The 20,516-nt window shown below is 39.3% G+C and overlaps 1 protein-coding gene across 1 annotated transcript in view; it reads right to left on the reverse strand.

The window, feature by feature from the left end:
- LOC134532665 (BTB/POZ domain-containing protein Tiwaz) overlaps positions 1-20,516 on the reverse strand; it is a 435,728-nt gene that overhangs the window by 8,947 nt on the left and 406,265 nt on the right. The gene's annotated exons all lie outside the window — the stretch shown is intronic.

Consider the following 20,516-nt stretch of genomic DNA (forward strand, 5'->3'; position numbering starts at 1 on the left):
CTGAAATCTCAGAGTTGTCCTGTGCACGACGAGAAGACTGTGCGCTAGTTCAGAGGCGACACCGCGCTGGTATCACCAGTTAGCGTCGCACTTATCGTCCCGCCTCGCTGACATAGATACATCCAGACTAGATGGACTTCACACAAAAATCTCGACTAATTTCACGCAACTAATGGGTGGGGTAAGGAGGGGCTTGGGTTTCAGTCCGAGGCTTGAACCAAAGGTAATACTTTTTCCTCCTGTGCTGTAGACGCTGGGACTGTTAGAGAATCCTAGGAGAGAAAACAGAAGCTGCCGGACATAGAGAATTGCGATAACTGCGGGCACAGAGAGAGAAAGAGAAGGGGAGGAGGAAAGAGAACGCGGACATTTGCAATACGCCCGGTTGAAAGAACAGAAACATTTTCGCACAGCCGAGCAGAAAAATGACGCCTACATCCGAGACGATTATTCACGCATAAAACATCCATCAGTCGAACCGTGTTTCGATACACGTGCGTCCGTGATTGATGAAGGCCTTCCGTGGGAGCAGGCGCGCCGCGTTCGAATCCATATCGATCGATCGTTCGGTCGAAGCTCGAATGGTTCCTCGGAACACCGAATCGATGGGGCCATGCATTTACAGCGTAAAGATTCAGAGGTTAGCTGAGTGTTGAAACTCCCTAACAACGTTTGCGTTTCGTGACTAGTTGGGTTTCTTTCAGGTACATGTTGGTACACGAATCACGTGCGAGCCAGCGTTAGTGGGTACAAGTCAATTTTGTTTACAAGTAATGTTATATCTGTTTGTTAAGCGAGATAATAGCCCATACTGGTGTTGGTAATTGGACGCTAGTGTCTCATTTTAGGCTGTTGTTGATTGTGCAACACATGCATTCAGCATTGACAATGCTGACATCTGCTCTCTTCTTTTTGGAGCGTCAAATCGACCACCGATCTAACATAAAATAGACGTACAGACGGACTTCTATCAATGATTAGAAGTCTGTCTGTACTGGAAATCATTTTTTATACTGTTTGTTTCAGGCTCGCCTACACATAAGTATTATTGAAATACGCAGCTTTATCAAGCCTACAATTGACTGGTTATTGAATCAACGTTTTCCAAGTGGCAATTTTCCATCGTCAATGGGTAGCGGTTCTGGCGACAGATTGGTGCAATTGTGTCATGGAGCACCTGGTTTTGTACCCTTGTGTACCCTTCAACGGCCAAGTCACACAACATTAACTATAATAATAAATAAATCGCAGTAAGGAACCTTAGACTTGGCACGACTTTGTCTAGATTTCATTACTTTTTAGAGATAAACAAGCAGCTCCATCGAGACTTGGCTAATTTTTTTACAGAAATTTTTTGGTGTGATTTCACTTCTTTTTGTAGAAACGTGGGCATATTGATTAATTTTATTAGATTTTCTTATTTGACATTATTTTTCTTTTTAAGAGAATTTTTTTTATTACAAATATTTCTTTTATTTTTTTCCGGTTCTGATTCTTGTGTCAGTAGCAACAGTTTTTCGTATTGCTCATTCGCGTTCATTATTTATTCTTTTAGTCGGTTTAGACGGTTTAATTTCTGAAAGATCGGCGCGGTATTTACGCCTAGTGGCCGCTTAAGTAACTACCGGTAAAACGTAAACACTTTTTTTGGCCAGCATCGCCAAACGAACCTCTTAGTATACCGTTCTCATACACTTCAAAAGTGAAGGGAAAGATTTTTCCAGCAGCCATAAGCTCAGAAGCTGAGCCGTAGGTAGTGGGTTTCATCATATCGCTCGTGTAGGATTGCGCGCTCGTTTATACGTCACCATCAGCATCACACGTGTACTTTTGCATTTCGTCCCAATGTTCAGCAACGTATGCAACTATAGCAGATATGATACTGCAAGTTGAGTCAGTTCTACCATACACCAAGAAAGATATTGAATGGAAGAGACAAGACCCGTCTTTGGGCATACCAACTACTTGGTAGCCACTAAGTTCATCGTCGTCTTTTAATATTATCGACATTTTTTACAATATTATCTTGCGAAATCAAACACAAATAAACTCAACGACCTTTAGTATATGAACAACATATCAGAAATACCGATAATATTTAGACTAAAACAATAATAATCTATATCTTTAAGACTTCTTTTGTCTTAATAAAAAAACTCAAAGATAATATTATACTCAGCCTACTCATCTATACAAACTATAAACAAAACGTTAACTCCTAATTATTAGACAAGTGTCAATATAATTAATTATAAATGAACTTTGTACCAAAGGTATTACCTACCTAGTACTGAAATACAGCTATATTAATGATATTTTTAAACGAAACGAAGTAATATCTACCTAAATAAACTAAACCTAGAATACTAGAAAAGTACTTACTTATAAACACGAACGCGATTCGAAGTACTGCCTAACTGTAAATTAAACCTAGAAAACGAAGAGTACTAAATAACTAACAATTAAATAAAGTATTCAATTAAAAGTACTTTTAAATCTAATAATTAAGTAATAATCAGTAATCCGTCACTAATTATAAATTTCCTAACCTATTCAAATCTTCGAATTGTTATAATAACAACCTGCTAATTAACCTTAGCAAACCTCACGAAATAATAAGCGAAATCAACGAAATGCAAATAATCCCTCCTAATCCCTAGCAAACGTTTTCAAGGGCAGTAGAAGAATGTCGTAAACGACTGTAACGCGGCCGGTTGCCACTTCGCCATATAAGGTTATCGGAAAAACAAACGTAAGCGCGTTTTAAAATACAGTCAGCGCCATCTAGCGACGTGTGCGGGTATCACCGACACTCTTAGTCCAATGAATTATATTTTGAACAAATTTTGAGCGAAATTAATTAATATTTTAGTGTAATTTGTTTATTTAATTTGTGTAATGTTCGAGTAGAATAAAGTTAATCGTTCGACTATTTCATCTTGTAAACTTGTAAGTATAAGTATAAAAGCCAGTCTAGTCTTATCCAGAGTTTTCCTTTAATTTATATGCGTATTAAAAGCAGAAGGGGAGGCATTCGCCCAGCAGTGGGAAGCAATAGGCTAGATTAAATTAGAAGATGTGTCCCACTACGCTGGATTTTTGCAATGACAGTCGATTTTTTTATGTACCAATAGTAGAAAGGCGCATTACCATATCTCTAATACAGCTGAGACAAGCTGAAGGTTCTTCATCAGATACTTCAGACCTTCGATTTTTGACTTCAAATGAAGAGGCAAACAAAGTTGAATATTTTTTGTAAAGGCGGTGTGTCGATCTTAAATAGTTTGGTTGGGTTCTTGTGTTCAAATAAGGGTCACCAGGTACTCCAGATCTTCGATTATCCTAGTTTTTATAGTTTTCCCTTTATGTGGCCATTAAACCCTAACTCTGTACCAAATTTCAGCTCTCTGAGTTTATGGGAAGTACTAGTTCTATTCTGATTATCATGAGTGAGTGAGTGAGTGAGTGAGTGAGTGTCATAAATGCGAAATTTTTTTTCGCTTAACTTCGGAACTAAATGACCTACAGACTTGAAATTTAATTTTAAGTGTGTGATTTTATAGCTTACTGGATGACGAAAATTTCTGCGTTCTGGTCTTATCCAGAGGTTCTCAAATAGGGGCCTGAAAATGCGGCGAAATGGTTCCAGTAAAGGATGGTACGGCAGTGTTTGCCTTCGCGCTCGACTTGGCGGGGGCACTGCCGTGCCCCCGATTAATAAACTAGTATAACAGCAAAAATTAACCAGAAATACATCAGGATAAACAATTTCCGAAATCTTAAAACACAACAAATATTCCAATCAATACTTCTTCTTCTACTTTTTTTTTTTTTTTTTTTTTACAATTTTCTTGCAATATTCTTCTAAGTATTTTATAATTTCCTAACATGATGCTAGTTACTTCCGCATTTCCTACTCCTATCGTACTTCATCAACGAAACATTATTTCGCCCAAACAACACTTTCTATTGTGTTCTGATTGGGGATCCTTTAATTCTTAAGGAAAAGGATAAAATATAATATAAACAGCTCTGTAAAGTGTTCAAGTTAACATATGGTTCGCACATGACCCGTCATAATTCCTACACAAAAATCATAAACAAACCATTTCACAAATATACATAGATTCATATGTTAAGCACACCACCAATTCTTAATTTTAAATTGTAAACCAGCCTTCACCTTCACAGAGATGGCCGCTATGCTAATGTGTGCCCGGGCGTGTGAGAGGAACTGCAGTTGGATCAGTGCGCACTGACCAAGGGCGCTTTCACAGCACTCGTGTATCGAGTAGGCTTATCCAGCGACTGCCTGAAACTGGGGGTTGCCTACCACGAAGGGTGATGTACACCTAACTGCGTGTGACTGACTCGAAACGTACGTTCCTCTGCGTATTGAGTGAGTAGTCCCCTGAAACCTGAAAATTTACAATTGGAGAGTAACTCTTCGTATTTGGAACTTTGTAGGGTTTCGTTCCCGGACATACGTTCCCTAACAAAAAAAAATGTCTTGTTTTTGGCATTCTCTGCCCGCCTTGAATACATGTGCCTCCCTCCAATTCGCAAACATTATTTTTATAATAAGAAGAGATGCGAGAATTTTGTGCATTAATTTAGTTACCAGTAAGAATGCAAACCTCCACACTCTCAGGCTGTGTTCATGAATGGACCACAGTTATTTGGACGACTGTAGGCCAACGATGCCCAGCTAGGAGAGCTGTAAGATAATCAGGTAGTGCAAATTAACAAGGATAAAAATATTCTCGCTAAGAAATAAATCAACGGGAAAGCAAACATGGATTGAGCACACCAACGACTTCGAATTCTACCATGAGACCAGACGATACAGTAAAAATTCTGGATATCTAATAATTAGAGACCTGAAAAATTCGCGGATTCATTTCGTGAAATGCTACAATTGAAATAATTATACCTTAGTGCTGCTTCTGCCATTGGTTCTTTGTTAATCTGGAGTTATGAGGGCCAATTAGAGACCCTCCTTCATAGAAGTGTCGAATCACAGGCTACCCATTCGAGACGACTCATAAGTCAACAGCCAATAAACAGTTGGCATTTGCCCGAGTTTGTAGAGGATAGTGGAGTCTATCGTGGAGGTCACTGAACCCGCGAATTTTTCCGGTCCCTACTAATAATAAGCAATAAAAGAAATATATAAGTTGTTTGTAGGAGAGCCAATTATTATCTTATCAACATAAATACAATCATCGAGAATTTCTTTATGAAGTAGTGGAGAGTCTGTATCAATTTATACAGAGTGTCCATAAAAGAATGTCCCATTTTCAATGGTATATTATAAAAGTTTTATATAACTATTTACAACAAATTATACATCAAATTGAGGGAAAAATAACGTGGTATTTCTTACAAATGTTCAATTTGTTCACCTAAAGTTATTCGGCACTCATCAACCTCAATTCCAATTCTTCCCACACTTTGGTTAACACATTCGGAGTAATCGAAGCAATAGCCTCTTCAATTCTGTGTCTCAACTATGGCAAATCATTAGGTAGAGGTGGAACGTAGACACTATCTTTTATTAAGCCCAAAAGGAAAAAATCAATCGCATGGTGTTATTTTGGATGAACGTGGAAGCCAGCGAAAAAGAGCTCTGTCGTCTCGACCATGACGACTTGGACGTTCCCCCACTCTCGTACAAAGAGATTTGAATGGGAAGGGGCTCCATCCTGAAATAAAAGATTAACTCTTAGCAAATTGCAGAACACAAAATGCTTTACGCTCAGGAGTCGCCATTTTGCGTAGGTGGCGCTGCAAGTGAGAAAACAACAAAGCAGTAGTTTCGCGTGCGCTTATCTAAAACTGAGTTACTCTTAATTGTGACATTGAACTTAAACCCTACAACGCTTACAATTGATACTATTAAAATTTATAACCGGAACATTCTTTCATGGACATACTGTATTCAACGCGCATCTATAAACTGAAGTGAGCTATCAAAAAACGAAATTCATGTTCGGAAAAGGCTGCTGCAAATTATTTAAGTATCGTGACAACCAGCATCGTTACTGTTAATTTCAGGTTTATTTTGTGACTTCCGTGAACAGACCTTCGGTTTCGTTACTTTTTACGTGACTTTCGTGACATGTGGAAAACATTTATATGGATAAAAATATTCAAGGATGGCCACGGAATATATTTACGAACCATCCTAACGCAATGTCTTTCCAACGCTCTCATTATTTTTTTTTTCTTTTTGTAAATATAACAGCAATATTCATGAAGAATTAGAGATATTAGTAAATTTGTACATTTACACGAATACAACTGTATTGCCACAAAATAGTGTTCGCGCTAATACTAGGTTCGGTTGCTTACCCAGTATTATCTCGAAAAACGTATTTCATATGTTCAAAAATAACCACAGCCACGTGTTCTACAAAGTTACAAAATCTTTATTGTAGTATTATAAATTATTTCTGGAAAACTGTTATCCAAAGAAATCTTTTGTAAAAGTACAGAACATTTTTTTGTGTTGTATCGTCTTAATACCGTATGTTTACAACGAAGCCGGTTATCGCCCTAACGCCTCGCGGTCGTGGCACAGGGAAAGGTACCCGAGTTGGCGCGCACCAATCAACTCCTCGTCGTCAAATCGCGGTCGACGTCTGCCACCGTGTCGCAACTCCAGCCCTCGAAACCAGAACCGGTTCCAAGCTGTAATTTAAAACCGACCCCAAAGAATTTTTTTTTTTTACGAATGCGTGCAGGTTTTCCGACGTCCGAGATTCGTTTTGCATTCGAATGGCCGTCACTCGCTCTGCTGCGGCGACGTTTGTCAGGTCGCGACGCGGAAGTGCGTATACGTCTGGCCCAAACACCGTCCGATAACGGACGATGTTAGATGTTAGATTTCAAAGAAATACTACCTGTTGTAGCCGTTACCATGGTGTAACTTTCGGAAAATATTTTATGTAATCTTTCGTTTCATGGTCCATAGACCCCAAAACCATCGTCAACTGAAAATTTTATACATATACATAAAAAATATATGTATACATAAATTATTATACATACATAAATACGTACATAAAATCTTGTGGAAACGATAACCGTCGCAATTTTTGAAAAATCACTTCAAAACTCATACATAAAATCTAGTAGTGGTAAATCTAGGTCGAGTTCGTTATTGAGCAATATCCGACCAAAGGGGTAAAAAAGGGAAGGTTTTTCAAAAAAACAGAAATATCGTTCTGACTCCTGTAGTATGAAAAATATTACATCCGTTTGAACGTTTTATAACTCGTAGGAGTAATGCCAAAATCTTTTGTCTGAATAAGTTTTTGATACGATCAACCATAACTTCAAGGGGTTACAAAAACAAGGGATGGCGAAAAAAAAAATCATAACTCCGTAGGCACAACATCGAATTCGTTTGAATATTTCGTAAATATTATAAATTTTTACTAAAACTTTTGAGTAGTATGTAAATGACGGACCGAGATCAGGATGCAGGTAGTGGATTGAAGATTGCCGGTCCGCCATCTTGGTTTGTGACGTCACGGCGGCAAAAATTCCTAAAAAATGACTCAAAATGACTCAAAATTTCCCGTTTTCGAGGGAAAAATTCCCGTTTCGAGGAAAAATTAGGATTTCAAAAAACCACAAATGTCTTTTGCCTTAGAAAGAACACCAATTCCTAAAATAGGCTTAAGCATCCTTAACTCAAGCCTCAGTTAAGCCATTTCTAGGAATAAGGATACCTTGACCTTTGACCTTGACCCCGACGGCCATCTTGGATCCACCATCTTAGATCCGCCATTGTGTTCTCGAACATTCCGTCGATGTGTTATCCGCCATTTTGAATTATGACGTCACCGTTGCAATTTTCGTTACGCTCGCCATCTTTAACTTTTTTATTATCCGATTTTAATGAATTTTTTTTAAAAATTATAAAAAAATTCACTTAATAAAATTTTAATCAAAAATATCGAAAAAACATATATTTACGACACGGAGCTCGGAGTCCTCGGTTCGAACCCGGTGAGGGCAAAAAAAAATAAAAATGGTGACCGATCCTTCCCCTGTGGCGGGGTGCTGGCAGACTGACCCCCACCACTTATGTCAATGCACATATACCATCAGGTAGTATGACGTCATGTCCGCCATCTTGAAATTTGGACGCCATCTTGAAAATCTTTATTTATTATCCGATTTTAATGAAAAAAATTCCAAAATTCATCAAAAAATTAACGTATTTAAATTCTGTTTGATTATATCGATGTACGTCCTTGGTTCGATTCCCGACGAGAGTAAACAGTCGATCCTTCCTCCATGAAAGCTACCTAGACTGATCTATCACCACCAATACCAAGGTATATATCGTCAACTAGTATGACATCATGTCCGCCATCTTGTCTTCATCCACTGGAGACCACCATCTTGTTTTCGTGTGCTAGAGTGTGCCGATATCATGTAGTATAATTATCTGGTCACCACACCTTTGACCTTGACCTTGAACTTTGACCTTGACCTTGAACTTGAACTTTGACCTTGACCTTGAAATTTGACCTTGACCTTGAAATTTGACCTTGACCTTGAACTTTGACCTTGAACTTTGACCTTGACCTTGAAATTTGACCTTGATCTTGAACTTTTACCTTGACCTTGAACTTTGACCTTGACCTTGAACTTTGACCTTGACCTTGAAATTTGACCTTGACCTTGAAATTTGACCTTGACCTTGAAATTTGACCTTGACCTTGAACTTTGACCTTGACCTTGAACTTTGACCTTGACCTTGAAATTTGACCTTGAAATTTGACCTTGGACTAGAAATTTGACCTTGACCTTGAAATTTGACTTTGACCTTGAAATTTTACTTTGTCCTTGAAATTTGACTTTGTCCTTGATGTCCATCACGGATCCGTCATTTTATGTTCAGTACATGCTACCAGGAGCGACCACCTGCTGGAGTACACCATCTTGTGCGTGTACTCGTATTACCATCATGCTAGTTTTATTCTAACATGCTACAGTGCAGTAATCATTTATTACTGAGGTACCCACCATCTTAAAATTTGACCGCCATCTTGAAATCATGTAATTATTTAGCTAGAAATGCGGGAAAAATTCCAATAGTCTCCGAAAAAATCATTTATTAATTTACAAATCGAATCGATGGATCCCTGTCCACGGTTAGATTCTTGACCAGAGACAGTTGTAACTAATTATTAAATAAATGTTAGGTTCTGTTTTCCATTACCTTTCGCGGAGTTTATTAATCATTCACTCTACGAAAATCAACTCAAGTCAATATACCGGACCAACGAATTAAATCAGTGCCGATTAGCCTATTATGAAAGTCTAATTTTTCAATAATCTGAATAACATATAAGCCGTTCATGTACAAAGCCACACATATAGATCAATTGCCTTCAGTCCAAGAGACCGAGTCATGTCATTATCAGACGTATAGGCTAGTCATTTCAGGACCACATGACCTTCGTAATCCATCGTGACATTTTTATACATTCTAAAGGACCAAGTAACCTTGTAAAATATTTTAGTAACACCAAGAGGTGATAAACTAGTAAATATTCAATCACTACATTTTGTACTACGCGCAGTCAACAAAAAAGGAAGCACCAACAACGAAAAGACAGCACCACCAACGAAAAGACAGCACATTTGGAAGCACCGACTACGAAAAGGCAGCACATTTGGAAGCACCGACAACGAAAAGGCAGCACATTTGGAAGCACCGTCATCGAAAAAGCAGCACATTTGGAAGCACCGACAACGAAAAGGCAGCACATTTGGAAGCACCGACAACGAAAAGGCAGCACCGACAACGAAAAGGCAGCACATTTGGAAGCACCGACAACGAAAAGGCAGCAGCGACAACGAAAAGGCAGCACATTTGGAAGCACCGACAACGAAAAGGCAGCACCGACAACGAAAAGGCAGCACATTTGGAAGCACCGACAACGAAAAGGCAGCACCGACAACGAAAAGGCAGCACATTTGGAAGCACCGACAAAGAAAAGGCAGCGCCGCCAACGAAAAGGAAGCACATTTGGAAGCACCGACAAAGAAAAGGCAGCACCGCCAACGAAAAGGAAGCACATTTGGAAGCACCGACAACGAAAAGGCAGCACCGCCAAAGAAAAGACAGCACATTTGGAAGCACCGACAACGAAAAGGAAGCACCATCAACGAAAAGGCCGCACCGCCAACGAAAAGGAAGCACATTTGGAAGCACCGGCAAAGAAAAGGCAGCACCGCCCACGAAAAGGAAGCACATTTGGAAGCACCGACAAAGAAAAGGCAGCACCGACAACGAAAAGGCAGCACATTTGGAAGCACCGACAACGAAAAGACAGCACCGACAACGAAAAGGCAGCACATTTGGAAGCACCGACAACGAAAAGGCAGCACCGACAACGAAAAGGCAGCACATTTGGAAGCACCGACAAAGAAAAGGCAGCACCGCCAACGAAAAGGAAGCACATTTGGAAGCACCGACAAAGAAAAGGCAGCACCGCCAACGAAAAGGAAGCACATTTGGAAGCACCGACAACGAAAAGGCAGCACCGCCAAAGAAAAGACAGCACATTTGGAAGCACCGACAACGAAAAGGAAGCACCATCAACGAAAAGGCCGCACCGCCAACGAAAAGGAAGCACATTTGGAAGCACCGGCAAAGAAAAGGCAGCACCGCCCACGAAAAGGAAGCACATTTGGAAGCACCGACAAAGAAAAGGCAGCACCGCCAACGAAAAGGAAGCACATTTGGAAGCACCGACAACGAAAAGGCAGCACCATCGACGAAAAGGAAGCACATTAATTTGTCATTGACTGCAATATTCATTGGTTCCAATATTCATTGGCTCCAATATTCATTGGCTCCAATATTCAATGGCTCCAATATTCATTGACTCCAATATTCATTGGCTCCATCAGTCATTGACACCTACAGTCTTTTGGTTCCAAAAGTCTTTTGGCCCCAAATATATTAGGCTAGAATTCTTCGAGTCTAAGAGACTATGAGACCACATGGCTACAGAACTACGTGACTACGAATCTTCAAGTTTACGAGACTGCGAGGCTACAGAGCTACGAAGCCTCTAGTACACAGGTTTACGTGACTGCGAGGATACAGGACTACCAGTCTGCATGAGTACTTGACTACGAAGCTACTCGTCTACAAGGCTACAATTACAGCATCTGTTTTCGTCAGAATTTTCTCTTTTGCTCCAACTGCACCACCAGCATTATGTTATAAGATTACAAGGCCGCCTGCTTACGTAGCTTCAAGTCTACGAGGATACTTGGATACGTAGCTTCAATTCTACGAGGTCCTAAGACTTCATGACTACGCGACTTCGAGCCATGAGGTTACGAGATTACGTGACTACGAATCTTCATGTTTACGAGACTGCGAGGCTACAGAGCTACGAAGCCTCTAGAAAACGAGTTTACGTGACTGCGTGGATACAGGAATACAAGTCTGCATGAGTTCTTGACTACGAAGCTACTCGTCTGCAAGGCTCCAATTGACACATCTGTCTTCGATGGAATTTTCTCTTTTGCTACATCTACGCCATCAGCATTATGTTATAAGATTACAAAGCTACTTGCTTACGTAGCTTCAAGTCTACGAGGCTCCAATACATCATGACTACGAGACTACGAACCATGAGGTTACGAGACTATGCGATTGCAAGTCTTCAAGGTTACGTCATCGCGAGGCTATAGGACTACGAAGCTTCCAGAACGCATGGTTACGAGAATGCATGACTAATTGGCCGCATGGCTACGAAACTTTATGTCTCTGACTGACTACAATAGCACTATTCAGTGGTGAGAGTTAATTTATTTCATGCAAAGGTACTTGCTGCAAGCAGTTCCGCTTTTCAACATCAGATGACGTCACGTTTTGCTTGCAGGTAAAATAATATTTATTTATTTTATGCGGGATGCGGGTTGTTCACTATCGGTCGCATAAGAAGAATGGCATCGATAGTCTTCAAGGAGAAGGAAGTTCGTCCTTCCTGCTAGTGCTTCTCAGATTTCTCACAGTCCGCCATCTTGGATTGCGACGTCACGGCTGCTATCTTGGATGGGTGTGACTTTGACCTTTGACCGAAACCGCAGGAATGATCGCAAGCACACGGATTAACCATCATAATATTGATAAGAATAATCAGGAGCACACGGAGAAAACCATCATAATATTGGCAAGAATAATCAGGAGCACACGGAGAAAAACGACACATGTTTTCTTTGATATCATAAAATTACAGGGAAAAAATATTTAAAAATAAAAATAAATTAATAAAAAAATTTAAAATAAAAACAAAAAATACATAAACTGATTCTGCTAGCTTGTAAACTTATCATTGTTGAGCAAAGATAGAGTTCTAGTACAAGCCAGAATTTTATGTATTTTTTGTTTTTATTTTAAATTTTTTTATTAATTTATTTTTATTTTTAAATATTTTTTCCCTGTAATTTTATGATATCAAAGAAAACATGTGTCGTTTTTCTCCGTGTGCTCCTGATTATTCTTGCCAATATTATGATGGTTTTCTCCGTGTGCTCCTGATTATTCTTATCAATATTATGATGGTTAATCCGTGTGCTTGCGATCATTCCTGCGGTTTCGGTCAAAGGTCAAAGTCACACCCATCCAAGATAGCAGCCGTGACGTCGCAATCCAAGATGGCGGACTGTGAGAAATCTGAGAAGCACTAGCAGGAAGGACGAACTTCCTTCTCCTTGAAGACTATCGATGCCATTCTTCTTATGCGACCGATAGTGAACAACCCGCATCCCGCATAAAATAAATAAATATTATTTTACCTGCAAGCAAAACGTGACGTCATCTGATGTTGAAAAGCGGAACTGCTTGCAGCAAGTACCTTTGCATGAAATAAATTAACTCTCACCACTGAATAGTGCTATTGTAGTCAGTCAGAGACATAAAGTTTCGTAGCCATGCGGCCAATTAGTCATGCATTCTCGTAACCATGCGTTCTGGAAGCTTCGTAGTCCTATAGCCTCGCGATGACGTAACCTTGAAGACTTGCAATCGCATAGTCTCGTAACCTCATGGTTCGTAGTCTCGTAGTCATGATGTATTGGAGCCTCGTAGACTTGAAGCTACGTAAGCAAGTAGCTTTGTAATCTTATAACATAATGCTGATGGCGTAGATGTAGCAAAAGAGAAAATTCCATCGAAGACAGATGTGTCAATTGGAGCCTTGCAGACGAGTAGCTTCGTAGTCAAGAACTCATGCAGACTTGTATTCCTGTATCCACGCAGTCACGTAAACTCGTTTTCTAGAGGCTTCGTAGCTCTGTAGCCTCGCAGTCTCGTAAACATGAAGATTCGTAGTCACGTAATCTCGTAACCTCATGGCTCGAAGTCGCGTAGTCATAAAGTCTTAGGACCTCGTAGAATTGAAGCTACGTATCCAAGTATCCTCGTAGACTTGAAGCTACGTAAGCAGGCGGCCTTGTAATCTTATAACATAATGCTGGTGGTGCAGTTGGAGCAAAAGAGAAAATTCTGACGAAAACAGATGCTGTAATTGTAGCCTTGTAGACGAGTAGCTTCGTAGTCAAGTACTCATGCAGACTGGTAGTCCTGTATCCTCGCAGTCACGTAAACCTGTGTACTAGAGGCTTCGTAGCTCTGTAGCCTCGCAGTCTCGTAAACTTGAAGATTCGTAGTCACGTAGTTCTGTAGCCATGTGGTCTCATAGTCTCTTAGACTCGAAGAATTCTAGCCTAATATATTTGGGGCCAAAAGACTTTTGGAACCAAAAGACTGTAGGTGTCAATGACTGATGGAGCCAATGAATATTGGAGTCAATGAATATTGGAGCCATTGAATATTGGAGCCAATGAATATTGGAGCCAATGAATATTGGAACCAATGAATATTGCAGTCAATGACAAATTAATGTGCTTCCTTTTCGTCGATGGTGCTGCCTTTTCGTTGTCGGTGCTTCCAAATGTGCTTCCTTTTCGTTGGCGGTGCTGCCTTTTCTTTGTCGGTGCTTCCAAATGTGCTTCCTTTTCGTGGGCGGTGCTGCCTTTTCTTTGCCGGTGCTTCCAAATGTGCTTCCTTTTCGTTGGCGGTGCGGCCTTTTCGTTGATGGTGCTTCCTTTTCGTTGTCGGTGCTTCCAAATGTGCTGTCTTTTCTTTGGCGGTGCTGCCTTTTCGTTGTCGGTGCTTCCAAATGTGCTTCCTTTTCGTTGGCGGTGCTGCCTTTTCTTTGTCGGTGCTTCCAAATGTGCTTCCTTTTCGTTGGCGGTGCTGCCTTTTCTTTGTCGGTGCTTCCAAATGTGCTGCCTTTTCGTTGTCGGTGCTGCCTTTTCGTTGTCGGTGCTTCCAAATGTGCTGCCTTTTCGTTGTCGGTGCTGTCTTTTCGTTGTCGGTGCTTCCAAATGTGCTGCCTTTTCGTTGTCGGTGCTGCCTTTTCTTTGTCGGTGCTTCCAAATGTGCTTCCTTTTCGTGGGCGGTGCTGCCTTTTCTTTGCCGGTGCTTCCAAATGTGCTTCCTTTTCGTTGGCGGTGCGGCCTTTTCGTTGATGGTGCTTCCTTTTCGTTGTCGGTGCTTCCAAATGTGCTGTCTTTTCTTTGGCGGTGCTGCCTTTTCGTTGTCGGTGCTTCCAAATGTGCTTCCTTTTCGTTGGCGGTGCTGCCTTTTCTTTGTCGGTGCTTCCAAATGTGCTTCCTTTTCGTTGGCGGCGCTGCCTTTTCTTTGTCGGTGCTTCCAAATGTGCTGCCTTTTCGTTGTCGGTGCTGCCTTTTCGTTGTCGGTGCTTCCAAATGTGCTGCATTTTCGTTGTCGGTGCTGCCTTTTCGTTGTCGGTGCTTCCAAATGTGCTGCCTTTTCGTTGTCGCTGCTGCCTTTTCGTTGTCGGTGCTTCCAAATGTGCTGCCTTTTCGTTGTCGCTGCTGCCTTTTCGTTGTCGGTGCTTCCAAATGTGCTGCCTTTTCGTTGTCGGTGCTGCCTTTTCGATGACGGTGCTTCCAAATGTGCTGCCTTTTCGTTGTCGGTGCTTCCAAATGTGCTGCCTTTTCGATGACGGTGCTTCCAAATGTGCTGCCTTTTCGTTGTCGGTGCTTCCAAATGTGCTGCCTTTTCGTAGTCGGTGCTTCCAAATGTGCTGTCTTTTCGTTGGTGGTGCTGTCTTTTCGTTGTTGGTGCTTCCTTTTTTGTTGACTGCGCGTAGTACAAAATGTAGTGATTGAATATTTACTAGTTTATCACCTCTTGGTGTTACTAAAATATTTTACAAGGTTACTTGGTCCTTTAGAATGTATAAAAATGTCACGATGGATTACGAAGGTCATGTGGTCCTGAAATGACTAGCCTATACGTCTGATAATGACATGACTCGGTCTCTTGGACTGAAGGCAATTGATCTATATGTGTGGCTTTGTACATGAACGGCTTATATGTTATTCAGATTATTGAAAAATTAGACTTTCATAATAGGCTAATCGGCACTGATTTAATTCGTTGGTCCGGTATATTGACTTGAGTTGATTTTCGTAGAGTGAATGATTAATAAACTCCGCGAAAGGTAATGGAAAACAGAACCTAACATTTATTTAATAATTAGTTACAACTGTCTCTGGTCAAGAATCTAACCGTGGACAGGGATCCATCGATTCGATTTGTAAATTAATAAATGATTTTTTCGGAGACTATTGGAATTTTTCCCGCATTTCTAGCTAAATAATTACATGATTTCAAGATGGCGGTCAAATTTTAAGATGGTGGGTACCTCAGTAATAAATGATTACTGCACTGTAGCATGTTAGAATAAAACTAGCATGATGGTAATACGAGTACACGCACAAGATGGTGTACTCCAGCAGGTGGTCGCTCCTGGTAGCATGTACTGAACATAAAATGACGGATCCGTGATGGACATCAAGGACAAAGTCAAATTTCAAGGACAAAGTAAAATTTCAAGGTCAAAGTCAAATTTCAAGGTCAAGGTCAAATTTCTAGTCCAAGGTCAAATTTCAAGGTCAAATTTCAAGGTCAAGGTCAAAGTTCAAGGTCAAGGTCAAAGTTCAAGGTCAAGGTCAAATTTCAAGGTCAAGGTCAAATTTCAAGGTCAAGGTCAAATTTCAAGGTCAAGGTCAAAGTTCAAGGTCAAAGTCAAATTTCAAGGTCAAGGTCAAATTTCAAGGTCAAAGTTCAAGTTCAAGGTCAAGGTCAAAGTTCAAGGTCAAGGTCAAAGGTGTGGTGACCAGATAATTATACTACATGATATCGGCACACTCTAGCACACGAAAACAAGATGGTGGTCTCCAGTGGATGAAGACAAGATGGCGGACATGATGTCATACCAGTTGACGATATATACCTTGGTATTGGTGGTGATAGATCAGTCTAGGTAGCTTTCATGGAGGAAGGATCGACTGTTTACTCTCGTCGGGAATCGAACCAAGGACGTACATCGATATAATCAAACAGAATTTAAATACGTTAATTTTTTGATGAATTTTGGAATTTTTTTCATTAAAATCGGATAATAAATAAAGATTTTCAAGATGGCGTCCAAATTTCAAGATGGCGGACATGACGTCATACTACCTGATGGTATATGTGCATTGACATAAGTGGTGGGGGTCAGTCTGCCAGCACCCCGCCACAGGGGAAGGATCGGTCACCATTTTTATTTTTTTTTGCCCTCACCGGGTTCGAACCGAGGACTCCGAGCTCCGTGTCGTAAATATATGTTTTTTCGATATTTTTGATTAAAATTTTATTAAGTGAATTTTTTTATAATTTTTAAAAAAAATTCATTAAAATCGGATAATAAAAAAGTTAAAGATGGCGAGCGTAACGAAAATTGCAACGGTGACGTCATAATTCAAAATGGCGGATAACACATCGACGGAATGTTCGAGAACACAATGGCGGATCTAAGATGGTGGATCCAAGATGGCCGTCGGGGTCAAGGTCAAAGGTCAAGGTATCCTTATTCCTAGAAATGGCTTAACTGAGGCTTGAGTTAAGGATGCTTAAGCCTATTTTAGGAATTGGTGTTCTTTCTAAGGCAAAAGACATTTGTGGTTTTTTGAAATCCTAATTTTTCCTCGAAACGGGAATTTTTCCCTCGAAAACGGGAAATTTTGAGTCATTTTGAGTCATTTGTTAGGAATTTTTGCCGCCGTGACGTCACAAACCAAGATGGCGGACCGGCAATCTTCAATCCACAACCTGCATCCTGATCTCGGTCCGTCATTTACATAACTCTTTTGTTTGAAACAATTTTTGATTAGGCGAACCATTGCTGCAAGGAGTTGAAAAAAAGGGATAGATTTTAAAATATATTCCTAACTGCCTTATTCGGTACACTAACAAATTCACTCAAATTGTTTGTAAATCTTATAATTTTGATCTAAAACTTTTGTTTGAAACAATTTTTGATAAGATGAGTCAATGCTGCAAGGGGTTTAAAAAACAAGGGTACAATTTAAAAAAATTCATAATTTCCGTACTATGTACACCATCAAATTCGTTATAATTTATTGTAAAGGCTTGAATCATTATCTACAACTATTTATCTGATTTAATTTTTATACGACCTATTATGACTGCAAAGGGATGGAATAAACAGGGACTGAATTACAAAATAAATCATAACTCCCTTAGTAGGCACACTATATAATCCATTCCAATTGTTTTAAAATAATATAATTTTTCCAAAAAATTTATCTGAAACAATTTTTGATAGTACTAGCCATTATTGCATGGGGTTAAAAAACCTGGGGTTGGAATGAGAAAATAAATAAAATTTCCCTACCCGGTACACGATCGAATCCATTTTAATTTTGTTTAACTGTTCAAATATTGACTAAACTATCGATAAAATAAAATTTTGTTAACCCAACCATTATTGCAAGGGGTGAAAATAACAAGGTTTAAAGTAAAAAAAAATCATTACTTTTTAAAAATAGATACACTATCATATCGGTTATAATTTATTTTATGAATCCTAAACTTCATCTAAAACATTGGCTGAAACAATTTTTGATGAAACGAATTATTACCGCAAAAACATAGGTTGATATATATATATATATATATATATATATATATATAAAATTTCGTAGTATCAAATTCGTTTGAATTTATTTTAAACCATCTTAATATTTTCTTAAACCCTGGTGCAAAGATAATTTTTATACCACTACGTTTATAGTGCGAGGGATGAAAAATAGTGCTTGAATAATTAAATAATTACATTAGTTGGAATATAATATGAAACTCGTTTTAAGCTATTCAATGCCTTGTTCTAAACTATTCAATGCTGAATACATTGAGTTATATTATAAAATCATAACATCTTCGCTGCATGGAAAATGAGCAAATATTTAATCGATCATTTTGTAATATTGGGTAACATAAATATGTTATGAACATTATGTTATGAACATTATGTTCCAGAAGTTTATAGAAGTACCTAAATATTTTTTTAAAAAAATAGGCACTTTGTCAACTACCTACGCCTGTAAGCTGTGCCGAAAGGTTTTATTTTTTAAGTTATACTTCTTATACGAGGTTCTCGCATATGACGTTAGCGTTACTTTCTAACGTTGTCGTGGAGGGGGAAAAGAAAGAGAAAGAGAGAGAGAGAGAGAGAGAGAGAGAGAGACGGTGAGTGATTGCTCGATGGAGCGGGGTTACTGATGCCGGTTACTGATGGCAGCAACGGAGTATGATTTCACATACTTTCAAATACTTCTGTAAATTTACATACTTTCTCATACCTTTGCATAATTTTTGTCTACTTTCGCAACTCTTAATTTGCAACTCTATACTCTCAACTTTAAGACTGAATCCGTTGTTAGCATTAAAATTGTGACAATATGTATAGACATTTACAACATGATTACCAATCATATTTTAAACTATTACAAATCCATTGATTCATTCTTAGATTCCATTGAAGACACGGACAGACACTAGTAAAAGTTTACTTCTAGCGCATGATTAATAGTGTTTCAAATATTAGAGTATCCTAAACATGTCTTATCCCTCGAATGTGTAAAGTTGCACTTCTAACGTGCGTGGTGGCCACGAACCAATGTGTTTCTTATGTAAATTTATTTACGAAGCTTCTTATTGATTTATCTCTTAAGGCTTGGTGTCAAACGCAATTTTATTTTGTTTTCTTGTCGTCACTATAACTTGAACGCCTTTGCTACAAAAAATACGATAACACGCTTCTGCATTTGATGTTTCGTCTCAGATTGTTTCGACAGATATTTGCTAAACATTATTCAATAGCGGTAAAAAATAAAGTAACGCAAGTGTTCATAAATTTAGCGGAATTGATGTATGGTAATACAAATTTAGACCCAAAACAGTTAAATAGAGCTATCGGAATAAGTTTACAGGCATTAGTCTTGATTAACAGTCATATCATGAAAGAAAAGAAAGCAACTGTACGTAGAAACCAAATCTTAAGGATATCATATCTACTTTTTTTGGTTGTGATATTCGTAGACAGATCTGTGCCACACGTTGTCTGCTATTCGCAAACAGTCAGGCACGCGTTCGCGATAAGAAGCTGTTGGACTGATTGCGTCACAATCACTCACTAGAAGCTCATCCCCTGAGTTACCCACGTCACAAATCTGCTCTGCGGGTCACGGTCGAAGTAGATAAAATTTCAAAACGGAGGATACGATCCTCATTGAAACTTGTGGCAGGACGCGGTCAGTGCGTGTGGTCGACGATTCTGGCGCTTGTTTTTCGAGGCCCGACTAGTCAAGGGTGTATCTGTGTCGGTGAGGCGGGATGATGAGCGCGACGCTCGCTGGTGCTTCCAGCGCGGTGTCTCCTCTGTGGACTGGCGCGCGGTCTTCACGTCGTGCATAGGGCAACTGTGAGATTTCAGTGGTGACCATGACATTACATGGCGGAGAAACGAAGATGAAAGTTCTACTGCAAGTCCTTCGAGTGCCTTTAAGAATCTGTACCTGATGTATCACGCCTAAAAATCGTCCTGAAAAAGAGCGTTTTAGCAGTTTTCACTCTTCTAAAAATACAGTTAAAAACAAACAAACGAAAAGGCAGTCATGGGGACTGTCGACAGAAGTGAAAACTGAATAATTTGTTTTTAAAGTGTAATATGACATACTTTCTACGTCAAATGTACGTAAGAAAATTATTTTGGTATTATATCTCTAGTATGTCGGTGACGCTAACCCATAAGTTTTGCCCCTACCAATAACAACTTTAAAATTAGACGAAAATAAGTTTTATCATAAAAAAACAAATACAAAAAACATAACCTCAACTTAACTACCCACTAAAAAAATAGTGATTACTCGCAATATTTACCACACAATAACGTTAAAATTTCCTCGGAAATTAAAAATAAAATGAACTTATAACTTTAAAATTAGAATGAATGAAGTTTTATCCTTGAAAAATAAAATAAAACAACTATGAACTTAAAACCACAAATAAACAAAATTCTCTATGTAAA

Source organism: Bacillus rossius, chromosome 1 (assembly GCF_032445375.1).
Source record: "Bacillus rossius redtenbacheri isolate Brsri chromosome 1, Brsri_v3, whole genome shotgun sequence".
Lineage (NCBI taxonomy): Eukaryota > Metazoa > Arthropoda > Insecta > Phasmatodea > Bacillidae > Bacillus > Bacillus rossius.